The sequence below is a fragment of the Dermacentor variabilis genome, chromosome 5 (genome assembly GCF_050947875.1).
Source record: "Dermacentor variabilis isolate Ectoservices chromosome 5, ASM5094787v1, whole genome shotgun sequence".
NCBI lineage: Eukaryota > Metazoa > Arthropoda > Arachnida > Ixodida > Ixodidae > Dermacentor > Dermacentor variabilis.
In genome coordinates, this window is record NC_134572.1 from 127,467,282 (window position 1) to 127,481,461 (window position 14,180).

Genomic DNA, 14,180 nt, shown 5'->3' on the forward strand with positions numbered 1-14,180 from the left:
AGCACAGTTGGTTTATGTTTCTTTTTCGCCTTCATCTGGTCAGCAAGACCACCATGAATGGCGCCCTGCGGTGCGGCCTGACTCCTACACGATGCATGCATCACCGCCTTGCTCGTCACCTCTAATTAAAAAGCGGCAAACAAGATCTCTATCACGCTGCCATCTTTTACGACCCTCATATGGTCCGCTTGCTGGACTTTCTATCATCATTACAGCCATTATTTTATATTCCTTTACCTGTAGATCAACCGTCCGCCCCTTTGCACTTCTACCATTTCACTTTTGTCGACTTGCCGCTGCACGTTTTTTAAAAACTCGGGGCATCCTCCCCGAGGAGATAATTCCTTTTTTTAATTGAAGTACCTTACAGGCCCGTAGCGCTTTTTGTAAGGAGAGGGGGGGGGGGGAGGGGGGCAAAAGATCCCAATAGGGCATACAAAACCAGATGAAAAAGAAAAAGTACAGTACATGGTAAATAAAATTTGGGCACATAATAGTACTAAAGAAGAGGAGACTAAGCAATGCGGAAATAACAAGAAGATATATGGTACATAGCTTAAAGCACACGATAACATAAAAAGCGCATGGTGGATGAATAAGTGCGCAATTCATCAAGCGTGTTATAGCAAATGTAAAAAGGGAGGGAAGAGGGGAAACGAAATGCTTAACTTCAAAATATGAACTGAAATATTAATATGAAACATGAATAAACATGAGCTCAAACATGAATATGAAACACGCTAAACGACGGATTCAGTGAAATGTGTAATAAGTTGGTGATGGAATGTATCAGGATTAGACAGAGATGAGATCCTGTCTGGTAGTATATTCCATAATCTGATGGCTCCGGGAAGTGCTGATTAATTAAAAGCTAAAGTGTCCCCATAGATCCGTGTAAGACTCAAATAATTGTGCAGTCTTTTGGAGGTGCGAAATTATTTTATGATACTTATGCTTTTCGTGAAATTGGCCTCGTTTGTTCGCTCCTTCCACATTTTCGGCTGTGCTTAAGCAAATAAAGGTACTGCGCGCTGTTTCTTGCATTGCACAGTGCCTGCCCTTGCTTAATAAGTTTACTGTTCAGATTCAAAACTGGCTGGTAGGCAATATCTGATGAAGCTTAAATTCAATTTTTATTGTAGTTTGGTGACCTTCGTTGGGCAATTATCGTGCCAATTTACCTCCTTAAGTTTTGAATATTGTCTTCCAGAATGTTTTTATTTTTTTTAAGTGGGTGCAGATTTCGTTTTGTATAAGATGAAGGCACTTTCCACCCACTTGCGGTTGGTTACAGCCGAGTTGGTATTGGCTTTCTTCTTTTTTTTTTATTTTTCGCCTTCGTCGGGTCGGCAAACAGCACACATTTACAACACGTTAAATAAGCTATATTTTATACACCTACCTAGCACGGCCGTCTTTTCAGTACCCAAAAATAACACAGTTGTTCTTATTATAAAGGCGAGTGCATGTAATACAGTGTGAAAATTCCTCGTGCCTTTACCGCACGCTTTGAGATTGAAAGTGCTAAACCTATTCCTTCCAGGAGAGAAAGTATTCCGAGTATGAACCTTTCGTGGGATTCTACGCTACAGCTGCTTCCTGTCCCCGACATTGAGGAGATCGGTGAGCATGTGAAAAGGGCGCCCGGCTTGAACGCTTAGCGTGAGTATGGTTGAATGTTCCTTCGCAAGTAACTCACCTTTTCTGCCATTTCTTCATCAAATCCATCACCGTCTTCCGCTGGCGACTATAGTAGACGACTAGTGGATTCAAGAAGAATCGGTCACGGGAAATGTAGAACTCGTGGTCTGGGTAATGCTTGCATAACGCGGCTAGCTTATACGTAGCCGTCGTTCGATCGCTGAGAAGGACGGCCTTTCCCTCCGCTACTTCGTCCAGCACAGCCGCTGAGAAGAGCTGGCGGTACGTCAGGAAGGAGGAGGGCCTCAGCATGCGGAACACCTGGCGGTCGTAGTCACGGGGTGACGTCTGCGCAGGGTGAGCGAGGATTTACTGAGCGGCAAGGTGACCTTAATATAAGATCAGATACTGTAAGCTCATAAAAATTAAACAGGACGTGAATGTCAAGAGTGGTTTACTGATTGAATTTAGTCTTCTTCTTTAGGGGGGGGGGGGGGCGGGGGGGTAGGCTAGAGGACCAGGAGGGCTATACAATGAGGTGAAGGGTGCAATTCGTACACTTGTTTGAAACTGCCTTGTATGAGACTCAAGAGAATGAAACAAAAAGAAAGCAACAACTTGAGGGGCAATTGAAGAAACGACAAAGTTGTTGTGTCCGTAATAGACTAAATGAAATCTAGCTTCAATAAGGAAATAAAGAACACGAGATTTCATTGCTGTTTGTAACGTTAAAGATTGAACGCTAATTTTAACAAAGAGTAAAACCTACCTCTATGTACACTTCTAATGATCGCATTACATAAAGTGGTGATGACAATAAAGGTTCATAAAGAATGGAACTGCACTAGGTATATTCATTTTTAAAAGTCGAACAGACTCTGCAATCCCAGATCATGTACTTCAATATGAGGCTTTGTCTAAATTAGCGAACATATCAAGTGTACTTTGATAGAAACCAAGGTATCTTATTATGACAATGATACGCGGCAGTGCGTTTCGTTAAATTATTGATAAAAATCCTGGGTGAATTCGTAAACTTCACGGTTTAGACAAATAAAAATGCAGCGTCGTATCTATAGATGATCAAAGCGGGATGAAACCTGTCGTGCTGGATAATTGTGTGATACTGCCAACACTGGTGACACAGCTTTGCATTCAACTTCTCAGGGTCGTTAGCCGGAGTGCTCGTCAGTGACCGAGAACCATCTATACCTTCGCTGCTTTTTTTGTACAAACACACGTAACTTGAGGAGTACAGAGGACCTTGGAAACAAGAGAGCCGCTATGAAAATCGCTGCTTCTTCGCTCCCAACCGTAGGTGAATCTCTTGAGTGCGGATTGTCCGTTTCTCTTGAAATATTGCTCTTTGTTCTAATTTCCCTAAGCATTAACGAGCATCCTCATTACTGATCAATTGCGGCAGTAGCATTTTTACTGAGCCATTCGTTCTGTAAGAGGTCCGATATGGGCCGATTATTAGGTCTCGCGTTTGCAAGTCCGTCTATTTCTTCGTCCCATTCATTTGCTGGGTGTTTTTTTTTATTTTCTCTTTCGCTTTAATTGTTATGTTTCATTTTCTTCTTGCACTATATCATGTAAATATTCATCGCTGCTGGCAGGTTGAACAAACATTAAGCTTTCTTTCCTATGAAACTCCCTAAAAATGGAGCAAGCTTTCTGTGTTTCATCGTCCTGTTTTTCCATCTTTTTTCTCTAATCTGAGCGCGCTGAACTCCATTGCAATTTCCTCGCTTGGCCACAGACAGCCTTACTCTCTTCTTCACCTCTTCTCTAATTATGAGTCTGTGACAAGAGGTGATGTGGTTATTAACTGTTTTACCCTACAACATTGCCTGTCTTTCGAGTATATTTCTCCTTGCGGTACGAAACCTCATGGCAGACGGTAGTAGTCAGCGTTTCGAAGAGCATGGCGTCATCTTTGGAACTATAACCGAGCTTCGAACGAATGGGCGTTCAGAGCCACCAGGGCATGGATCAGTTCCATAGCGTTGCCACAAAACGCGGCCGCAGAGGGCGCTCTAATGTATTAAAGACATAGCTTTCTTTTCTTTTTATTTGACGTCGCAGCTTGATTGGCTACGGCATATCTTAATTGTCGTGGCGGCTCAATTTCAACGGCGCCGTGTAGTTGAACGCTAGTGCATGGGTTTGATTAATACTTTTCGCGAAGGGCGCAAATGCCTGTGCACGTTCATTTTGGTGCATGTCAAAGTGTGCGAGCTGGTTAATGCTCTTGAGTATTTCACCATTGGCAGTCGCTGTGGGACTTTGGAAACCGTGATTAAATTTATAAATCAACTCGAAAAAAAGAATTTGATGTACGGATGGGTTGAAAAGCACGGTGACTAAAAAATGGTGCTGTCATTGTGCGATTTATGGGATAAAGGGCGTGACTTATGAGTACACGCAGGCTAGCAAATATTTCAGTGTAAAATGCAGGTTTAATGACGTTTTCGCTAGTCAAGCTTGCACACCCGATGGTAGTCGGAACATATTATAAAGCATGGCGGGTATACGCAAAAAAAAAGCACATTCTCTATATATGTGCATATCACTTCGCATATAACTGCGACATGCTCAAGTAATTTGCGATTAGCAGCTAGCAGCTGGCATCGTGAGACACATGTGGAGCAAGTGTGCGAAGCATGGGAACAACTCCCTGGCCGATGAATGAATGAATGAATGAATGAATTTATTTCCGTAAATATACAAGTTTATGGAGGATATAAGGAAAAAAGTTACAAAAGAGCAACTTGACTAGTCCCTAAACCTTCTCGTGACAGCAGCAGCAGAAAATAAACACATGGAAAAAAGGGAGGGTCAGAGAGAAGGAACAAAACAAAAACAATAAACGTTCTCATACTAGTGTTCATACAGCCGATAGCAATAAAAAAATACGTAACTCAATAAAAAGAAGCCTACTTATACTAAAGGCTAATAGGCACCAAAGACTAAAGGCTAATAGGCACCAAAGTGACCGAAGTGAAGATGCGTGCGCCATTCTTCAAATTATTAAGCAATCATTGAACCTTCGACAACACTCACCGAGAGTAGCTTTGGATATGCGGTTTCTGCCACCATGTACACTTTCATGCCAGCGCGCTCAGCCAACTCTGCGGCGGAATCGACGCGTTGACCCGTCTGGTGACGCACCGTAAGGGCGGCCTTCATTTTGGCTGTGAAGAGGTTGGCGACCACCAGCATGGCTAAGCACCAGATGGCAATCACGATGCGTGAGGATAGATGCCGAGGCTTTATCGCAGTGGCTGTGTGAAGGAGTGAATTGTAGACGTAAACTGCTGGTTAATTACCATGCACCACTTTTTCCAAAGAGGAATATCGAAATATTTAACGTCGCTGTGCACTCGGCAAAGAAATCACGTGAAGGTAACAAAGCACGACAAACAATCACGTCAACATCGAAGGAAACATCTGACCATACGCTGCAGTAGTACTTATCAGCAATTTTCCTATTTGTGTTTCGGAACCATCAGCTTCACTATCGGAAATCTAACGCTACCGGGACAGCAGACCACACGCGCGCCTATAATTGTTGGACTACTATTACGCTCACTTATAGGGAAGGCGTCACTAAGGCGCGGCAAGCTAGATCTTTAGGCATTGGTTGCAATAAAAAGTGATTATATAGTAGTTTCATCACATAAGTCGTAACGGCAAATTGTGTTGCACTTCGTTCGACAAGTAGCAAAATGTAGGCAACGCACAAAACAAAAACAAAGAAGCTACCGATACCAGGGCACCAGACAGGACCTTTTGATTGCAAGCTCATCCACTTGGATACAAATCAGTCATTATGTTTAGACAACCTACATTGAACCATTGCAGGTTGTGTTTTTTTTTTTTTTTTGTACAAGATGCAGGAACACGTCGAATGTGAATGGAAATTGAAAATAAGCACGCCAAAATTATGAGTAGTAGGTTTACCAACAAGAAAGAAATCATCGCTGAGAACCAGGCAAGTCCAATATACCGTAAGAGCGCACATACGCTATGCGGACTTTAACTACGTTATATGCTCGTGTAAGGCCCTCACTCTTTATTTCAGAATTTCTGACGGCAGGCTTTTAGCTGGGCAAAGACAAACTGCAACAAAATGTTGGACAGCGTAAAAAAGCCTAGTTAAATATAATGGAGATAAAACGATTGCTCCGTGCAAAATTTTTCGTTTGAAATACGAGCGGGAGCATACCAAAACGGTCGCAAAAATAGCCGCTTATGATACCGAAACTGTAACATAAAACCGCCACTACCGCTCACTCGAAATGGCTCATGAACACGGTGCTAATGAGTCACGACATAACGCGCGCCTTCTTGGCATGATTTCGCACAGTCTTGGAGGCCACGCTTCTGCGTAGCGTAGATACTACAGCCGCCGCGAGGTGCCGTGACGGGCCCTCTCCTCGTGAGAGACAAGCAGACTTCCGCGGGCTCTGACTGCCTGCCCGCGGCACGAATCGTCTGTTTAGGTGCTGTTTAAAAGCTGATGGCAACATATATATATATATATATATATATATAGTATTACTAACTCTGAAGCTTTATCAACAGGGGTTCAGTGTTATATAGTACTTTAAAGCAAATTTAACCCAAGTCAAATTTCTTTGCAGTTGGACTATAAGCATCGAACTTCGCTCAGACTGCTTTGCAAAATAACATATGCAACCGCTGGCGGCGAACTAGGAACTTATTTACAGACGCCAATGGCTGTTTCCGACATGTACGGTACCGCGAAAATGTCCGAAATATTACGAGTCCGAAAAAGCGAATCTCATGGGTTGGTAAAATCAATCTTGTTATATTGTAGACCGTCCATGCACACGAGAAAATAAGTGTTGTGCTCCCTTAGAATAAAGCTTAATTTAAATTTCGTGATGACCGAGCTCGCAGATGCGTATGGCGTTCACACATCGCGCAGCCCGACGTCTGGCGTGGGTCGTTGCGAAGTGCAGATATAGTACACGCGACCTTCATCTAGCCGCGTTCCGTTTGCACAGTGTTGCGCAAAATCCGTTAGGAGGTTTACTTGTTTTACGCCCCTTCGCGAACTTCCGCCGTTCCTTCCGTATAGGCACGCACACGTACTTGGTATACACGTTCGCGGCAGTTGCGGGCCAATCGCTCGCAGATCGAAACTCCACTTCGCGCACGCGTCCGTCAGACTAGCCTCTGCACGTGACATCGCGCCTCACTGACCGTGTGGTCTACTAGTACAAACGTTTTAAGGGCGAACTTCCCGCATCGGCTTGCCGCTTGCCGCAACCGCCAGCTAGGCCTAGCGAGTCCCTCGGCGCTGCTTCATCGGAGTCGGCCGACAAAGTTGGGGTTTGGTGCCTTTTGCGGGATACGGTCATGATAATGCTGTTGTCGAAAGGACAAATAGTGTCATCGTGTAGCGGCTTGCGGAAATTCACCAGCAGCCGCAGGTATCCGCGGACGCTTAGGAAAACACTTTCCTACTAATTTTCCGCGCTGCAAAGAGGGGATGCGGGCCTTACACGAGGATGTGCCTTACACGACTAAATACGCAGACGCTTGTCTGCCTGGATGCCTAAGCTATCTAGGCAGACAAGCCAGGTAGATGGATATCTGCTCTTGTTTTGTTCTTGCATGCGATGAAAATGAAGCACAAAAGGGGAAAAAAATAGATCATCCACACGGCTGCAAATCCCGACCTGGCGAAGCATATGACACCTCTGAAATAGAAGTGCACTAACTTTTCACTAAGTGTGGGCAACCGACATGTCTTTGTGAAGGTATTTGTACTTGTGTCCCATATTTCTGAGAAGATTGTTCGTCATGTGCTCGCGATAATCCTCACTCCATGCGATATTATCAAATGAGCAACTGAATAAACATCTGTGATGAAGAAAAGTCAGGCCTTTAGGAGTCCACTTGCACAATAGCTAAGAATTATAGTAAATTGTAAGCTCCTGAAATGTGTAGCCAAAAATCTCCTTTGCTAGACATTGTCAAAATTCGATTTGTGGGTCACCGATTGCGCTCATCTTCCCGTCTTCGAGTGGCCTGAGGAGATACGCAGCCCAGTACATTTCTTGTGGTACAGCAACCATTACCGCGAGGGTTCAGCGCAAAGGTTCCCCTTAAGCGTTTTGAACAAGTCTAGCTCGTCAATGCGATACTAGCAAGCTTTGATTCGGAAGAGCTAAGCTCATGCAAAGCAAACCTCGCCCACGGCAGTATTACCGTCTTCGAAGCTAATTGGACAAACGGAGCGCGTCCAGTTAGTCTTTATTTGACCGCAAAGATGGCAGCACAGTGCGATTGCTCGAAAGCGGCGTTATTGCACTGTTTGTGTCCAACTGTATAATCTGCAGCACATCTTAAGCGTGCGAAGGCACTGTACTGTTTGTAGCAATGACTTATACACCTACTATATTGCTTTGTGAAGAGGTAAAACGAGGGTTCTACGCGTAGAGTAGGATGTAAATTTGTAAGGACAAAGAGTATTTCGAAAAAAAAGAGAAACTTGAAAACAAGCCGTAAAGAACCAAGACACGGTAACCTTTCGTCAGCATAATGAAACGCTGAAGGCGTTAAATGCGTACTAACCGGGAAAAGATAGGCTGGACAAAGACCAGCGGTAACTTCCAGCTGAGGTTTTATTATCAGCCCTTGTCCTGTCTACGTTCGCGTTTAAGCTATCCGGGGTACGCTCACTACAATGAATCACCAGGGGGCCCGAACAGCCACCCTGTTATGTACAACAACTTATTTTATGGGACGGTACTGTTCATTAGGTCATGTAGAGGCGGTGCAACTAGCCACGTAAGGAATCGCCTTGTTCACCACTGTAGGCATGCGCGCACTGTACTGTCTCTAAGGTAGCATTCGAGAATGCAGGTCTCTCATTATTGATGTTTACAGTGTGTCCTTACACTGTGTGTGCACGTTTTGGTCAAAAGTAATAGTGATAGACGAACTTGTAAACGATAACCAACATGTAAACGGAGGTGGAGGAAGGCAGTTAAGCTCGGCCGCTACACGATTTTCTTAAACGTTCGGATATCTTTATATGTAAATTATTTATGGCTGAGCCACCGCGAGTGGTGACAGTGTGGCCGTGGTCAGCCTTGCAGTGTAAAATAAAGCACAGAGCATTACGACGGCACTACCCCTTCAACAATGTACATCGCCGTGACCCATTGCACGTGTTATATTCGTACAGTTATAATTGCAAATCTGCGGTGTTTGCACATTCTCTCACCATACATGAAAACACCAGAAAATATAGGCAGATGTTACGTAATACGTCATTTTCTACATGCCTAAATCTATCGTATTATGAAAACAGCATTTTTACTGCTTCTACCTTATCGGTGACTCTGTCGTGAACAAAGTATCTTATTTGGTATCATCAAACGACTCCCTTCATGTTCCATTGTTCCGGCTTGCTTTCAGAACTTCGGCACTGAATGGGCTTAACGTAGCGCGAATAAAAGACACGACAAAAGAAGACACAATAACACACACGGTGCTTACTGAGACTAGCGTACGCAAGAAAAACAGCCAAGTTTTACTAATAAGCGAAGACTTTCAGAATTGGCACTGTCTGGACTTGTTGGTTCAGGATAAGGACAAATTGGAGCAGAGGAACAGAAACGGGCAGAAAAAGATGACAGACGAGCGTTAACTTCCTCTGTCGACTCCTTTATGTGCGTCTGTAACTTTCTGACCTAAAACGTGTCTTGGTAAAAACTTCCAGGATAATCACAAGGCAAGTGCAAGGCGTACTCTTTCTTTTATGCACAAGAAGTCAAGTAAAAATTACTGCGGGAAATCCTTAGTGGGACATATCAGCTAGTGTGGGAGCATTCATTCCAGTCGATCATCTTGCACACACGTGTCTCTTTTGATGCGAAAGCATCAAATGGCCCATTGAACGAAAAAGAAACAACAGGTGTCTGTAGCAGAGAAACTGCACCTAAATTCCCATTGGTTTCGATGCCCCGTCACGAGTGCGCCTCGACATAGCAGAGCGGGCGAAACGGTGTTGCGTGAGGGAAGAGGGCGTCTCCGCGACGCCATGTCACCAGCGCGCATCTAAGGAGCAGATACGGCGACGCGACGCCGCGGGGCGACATGGCTTGTCGTCAACAAGGCGGTCACGTGACGCACGCGTGAGGGTGCCGTCGTCTCTCTCATGGAAGCAGGCGCGCGGTCCGTCTCTCTCTCTCTCACCGAGACTAACTGCTGCGTGCACCTGGCGGCCTTGGTGACCGCTGCTGCTTCCTCGGTATCTCGTCGCGCAGGACGTCGGTGGCATGCAGTGTTGGGACCGCGAGTTGCTGATGCTTGCTGACTCGGGCAGCGCGTTCCGCTACAGTAAATTACTCGCAGCGCAAAACTTACACCTGTCCGCGGCGTTCAAATGGGCATTAATGCCTTCGCATTCACAGCTCGCATGAATTGCTTAGGGGCCTCAGATTTTATTACCCTTGTTAATCTTCATTGGGCTAAGTAATGTAATCCCACTTAATCTTAATGAGGCTTAACTTATCTTAATTGTCATTATTATTATCCTAGTTAATCTTGTTTGGGCTTAATGTAATCGCAATTATTCATCATTAGGCCTAAATTATCTTAAACACCATTAATTTGTCCTCACTAGCCGAATTCAATTTGATGGTAATCAAGCGAAATAAGGCTTAATCAATACTAAGGACCCTTATTTATTCTTGATGAGGCTTAATCATCCTTAATTACTCTTGATCTGGAAAATCTAGGCTATAATAATTTTAATTAGCATCTATATTCTTAATTACCCTCAATTAATTATAGTTATGCAAATGTAATTCCATCGTATTCAGCCTCCATTAGACTTCCTTGGCCTTCATTAGTCTTAAGAGTCTTGTTTAGGCTTAAATAACTGCATTGTAATTTAACTTACTAGCCTTTAAGTAACCTTAGTTACTCTTAATACCTCTTCAGTACTCACAATATATAGTCAGAGTCATAACTTTCAGTAGGCATATCTAGTCATAAGGCACTCTCATATATACCTCCATGGGTCCCCATGGAGGTATATCGCATCGTATCGATGCGATATCGTATCGTATCGTATCACGCGTTACAGACAGACGGACAAACTTATTTCCGAGGTAAGTAGCGCTAGAATGCGTACACATTAAAAAATGCGACAAGCATAAAAGTAGAAGTATACGTGCCTTCAAGAAAAACGCTTGCCAGAAGCCGAAATATGTTTTCCTTTAACCTGTAAAAGAACTTTAAGCGAGAGCCTGGAGCCAGGGACAGGATGATTGCGAATGCGATGAGAGATCCAAGAAGGAGCATCCAGACCTGGAAGTGCGATGTATATCAAGAGAAAAAAAAACAGTATCTGAAATATGTCATTGACGGGCATAGATACACAGGGAGAAATATGTTTGGGACGTTCTCACACCAAACCGCAAACCATTAGGCCAGCCCAACTAATGTTTTCTGAAGTACTGCTCATGTAATTCGGAGGATGTTATCATAGGCAACAAACTGGCTGACGATGTTGCGCTCTAAGGGGGAAAGAAACAAGGGGCCCTATGATGTAAACTATCTAAATCTGTTTTTATTCCAATTTTCTTAGCTAAAACTTACGTAACTGCTGACGCAAGCTTAGGGCGGTGACCCGCAGCGTTGTCTCAACAGCCCAATAAAACGCTCTCCTCGTCCATAGGAGGTTCTTTGTTCGCTTTCAAAGCGAATAACATTTTTTGGACAGAGAAGTCTTTGTTACCTAATTGGTTGACAAAAGGCGAGGAGCATGTTCAAGTGCAGAGGGTTTCGATGGTGTCGAGCCAGCGCAGTGAAAATAGGTAACCGTATGAAGAGGGTGGTGCTGGCGTCTGTAATTGGTGCACTTCTCCTTACTTAGCTTGCGCTGACTGCTCGAAAATCGTGGCGGTGTGCAATGGGAGGTTAAGAATGCCGCTAAAGCGGATCCCCAGCAAGGAATAGTTGCCCGAGCGATGGCGCATACACGTAGAAAGGGTTAGATAACGTTTTACTTTCACGCAAAAAAGGTTTGTTATACGGAAATAAATCCATGCTCACCGGCAGGTGCGAGTAGCGATTGCCTCGGCGATCGGCCGGCAGCTATCTGTTATGCCTTTCAGAACGGAGCAACCTCTGGCTATTCATAAAAAAAAATTATTTTGTTCGGCATATTTTTGCATCTTTAACGCGTGCACGTTTCTTTGACGCGGTGAGATTTAGCGGTTTTGTGACGTCACATGACAGGCAGGTGAAATGGTCGCAGCCTGGAAACTTTAGACCATAGAAGAGGGGTAATGGCTACAAGGTGTCGAATCAGGAATAATAATTTTTTGTTCGGTTTAATCATGCCTAATCAGTGTATGCACGTCATATCAGATGGGGAGCTATCGCGGTTTCTGTGACGTCGCTTGACAGATAGGCGAAGTTGGCGGTGGCCCGAAAATTTTTTTACCAATCCTGGAGGGCTGATTGGAGAATTGGAACAGAAAAGTTTGGAATAGCTTTACATTACAGCGCCCCAGAACACGTACCTGTTATGACGGTAGGCTCAATTAAGTAGTGCACAAGGGTCATTTTCTTTCATGTAGTATGAAATTATGTTCCCTACAGGAGACCTAGAACAGGCTTCTCTGACATCAAAGCTTAATTCTTGTGAGCATAACACGCAGGTTTCCTTTGTGAACTTGGGATTGTTATTCAATTTCGGCAGTAATTTATTGTAGTACCTTGTATCCCCACCGGTGCAATGAAGGTAAAGAAATATAATAATATACCTAAATTATTGTGCTCTCTTTACAATTATAACATGTTTTCTCAAGACCTCTGAAGCAAATTTCTGTCTTTTTTTTCTGCAGAAGAAAATAGCAAAAGAAGAGAGACCTTGTATGCTACCTACGCTATTATCGCGTTCGCATGGCGTGCCACAGGCTGCCGATGACAGCAAATAATGTGATATTGTTATCATACATAGAGATATTCTTTAGATATTTACCTTAAGATTATTGCAGTGATCAGCTAGTGGCGACCTTTCCTTTCGTGGTTTATAGACATGATTCTGCTATCTCTACATATTTATTGTATGACTAAAAGAGACACTTTAGCACCGGTATTTACAGTGGTAAGCGGAGCCCGTCGCTCTCTTCGTCTTTCGAGGTTTCATTCACTGGCGAAGTTAATCTGCAATCAGAATAAATCTATTGTCCAGGGGCAGGATGCGTTATAATTCTGATTTGTGTTTACCTTAAAAAAAAGAACATCCCAATTCACAAGAGCATATTAGTGGACGTGCAGAACGAGGGAGCAATCAACCTGCTAGTTCAGACACCGTGTTTCTTTTTCTGCGCAAAGTATGATGTCGGTGTTTTGTATGTCCATCAATAAGTTTTTTTTTTGTATTTGGGGTCTACTTACAACACGCAGCATCCTAAATAAAGGGTATATTGAGCGACCTAAACACCACATTGATTCTTTCTTTCTCCAGTAATTAAAACACTTTTAATTGTATAATTTGCATATTTCATTGCTTCCAAGAGCCCAGGAGCTTAGAAAAAATTTGGTTGAGCACCGATGAGGCGCAGTTATCTCTGATAAAACAACAAATTCCTCAACAGGATATAAGAAAAGCCCGACGATTTTGCGCGAACTGTTCATAACTAAGAAATAAGCCTTGTTCAGTGCGACTCTTTAAAATACTGAAATTTGTTAGTTTTCGGCAGTTTTGGGTTTGTGTAGAGGCTGCAAGCCTCGTTGACGCTCGTTTATACGCTTACATTAATGCTTAAAATTTGACAGTTTGTTTAAATGACCAAGTCTTGTTTCAATGATTTCTGCAAGTTTTTGTGTTACATCGCCACGTTCTCCACACGTCCACCTAGACTAGTTACAGTTAGTAGCATTTAGGCAAGGTAGAGAAAGTAAAAAGCGTTTACTTCGTTTAAATTTAAAAAATAGCTATGTGTGCGGCCAGCTTTCAGCGAAGACGACAGTCAAGGCACTTTTGTTTACGTTTACGCTTTCATGAAAATTATAATGTTGATTTTTTTCTTACAGCTTTTATTGTTGGAAAACCTTGTGGTCTTTTGGATGCTGAAATAAGAATTTACCATGCTTTCTACTTGTGTTTCCACGTGTATGCCAGTGTTTCGACGCATAGAGATGGCGAGTGTCCCTTTGCCTAATTAATCATTTGTTCCAAACTTTCCGTAACCGATGCCCCTTACAGGAACTGTGCAATAAATTGCAAAGACGAACTCTTATAGTTCGTATGGCAGCACGCACCTCTGCGCCAAACACAGAGAACGAGCTGGCGACGCTGGTCTGCTGGACGGTGTCCTTGCTGAAGCCTCCGACGATTATGAAGTCTTCGTACCACAAGGTGTCGCTGGGTTCGGCCACCTCGTTCCGCTCTGCTGTTGGGCTGTAGAGGACGAAGGACACGTCGCACTCCTGGGCAGTGGCGAGTGAGCAGGTTAGAGATCCTAGGGGTTGTC

The 14,180-nt window shown here is 43.7% G+C and overlaps 1 protein-coding gene across 1 annotated transcript in view; it reads left to right on the forward strand.

Annotated features, from left to right (window-relative positions):
- The first annotated feature begins 1,549 nt into the window (after positions 1 to 1,549).
- Positions 1,550 to 14,180, forward strand: part of LOC142581965 (putative cytochrome P450 49a1) — a 101,446-nt gene continuing 88,815 nt past the window's right edge. The window contains exon 1 of the mRNA XM_075691400.1: positions 1,550 to 1,662. The gene's annotated coding sequence lies outside the window, so the exon portion shown is untranslated. The remainder of the gene's footprint in view (positions 1,663 to 14,180) is intronic.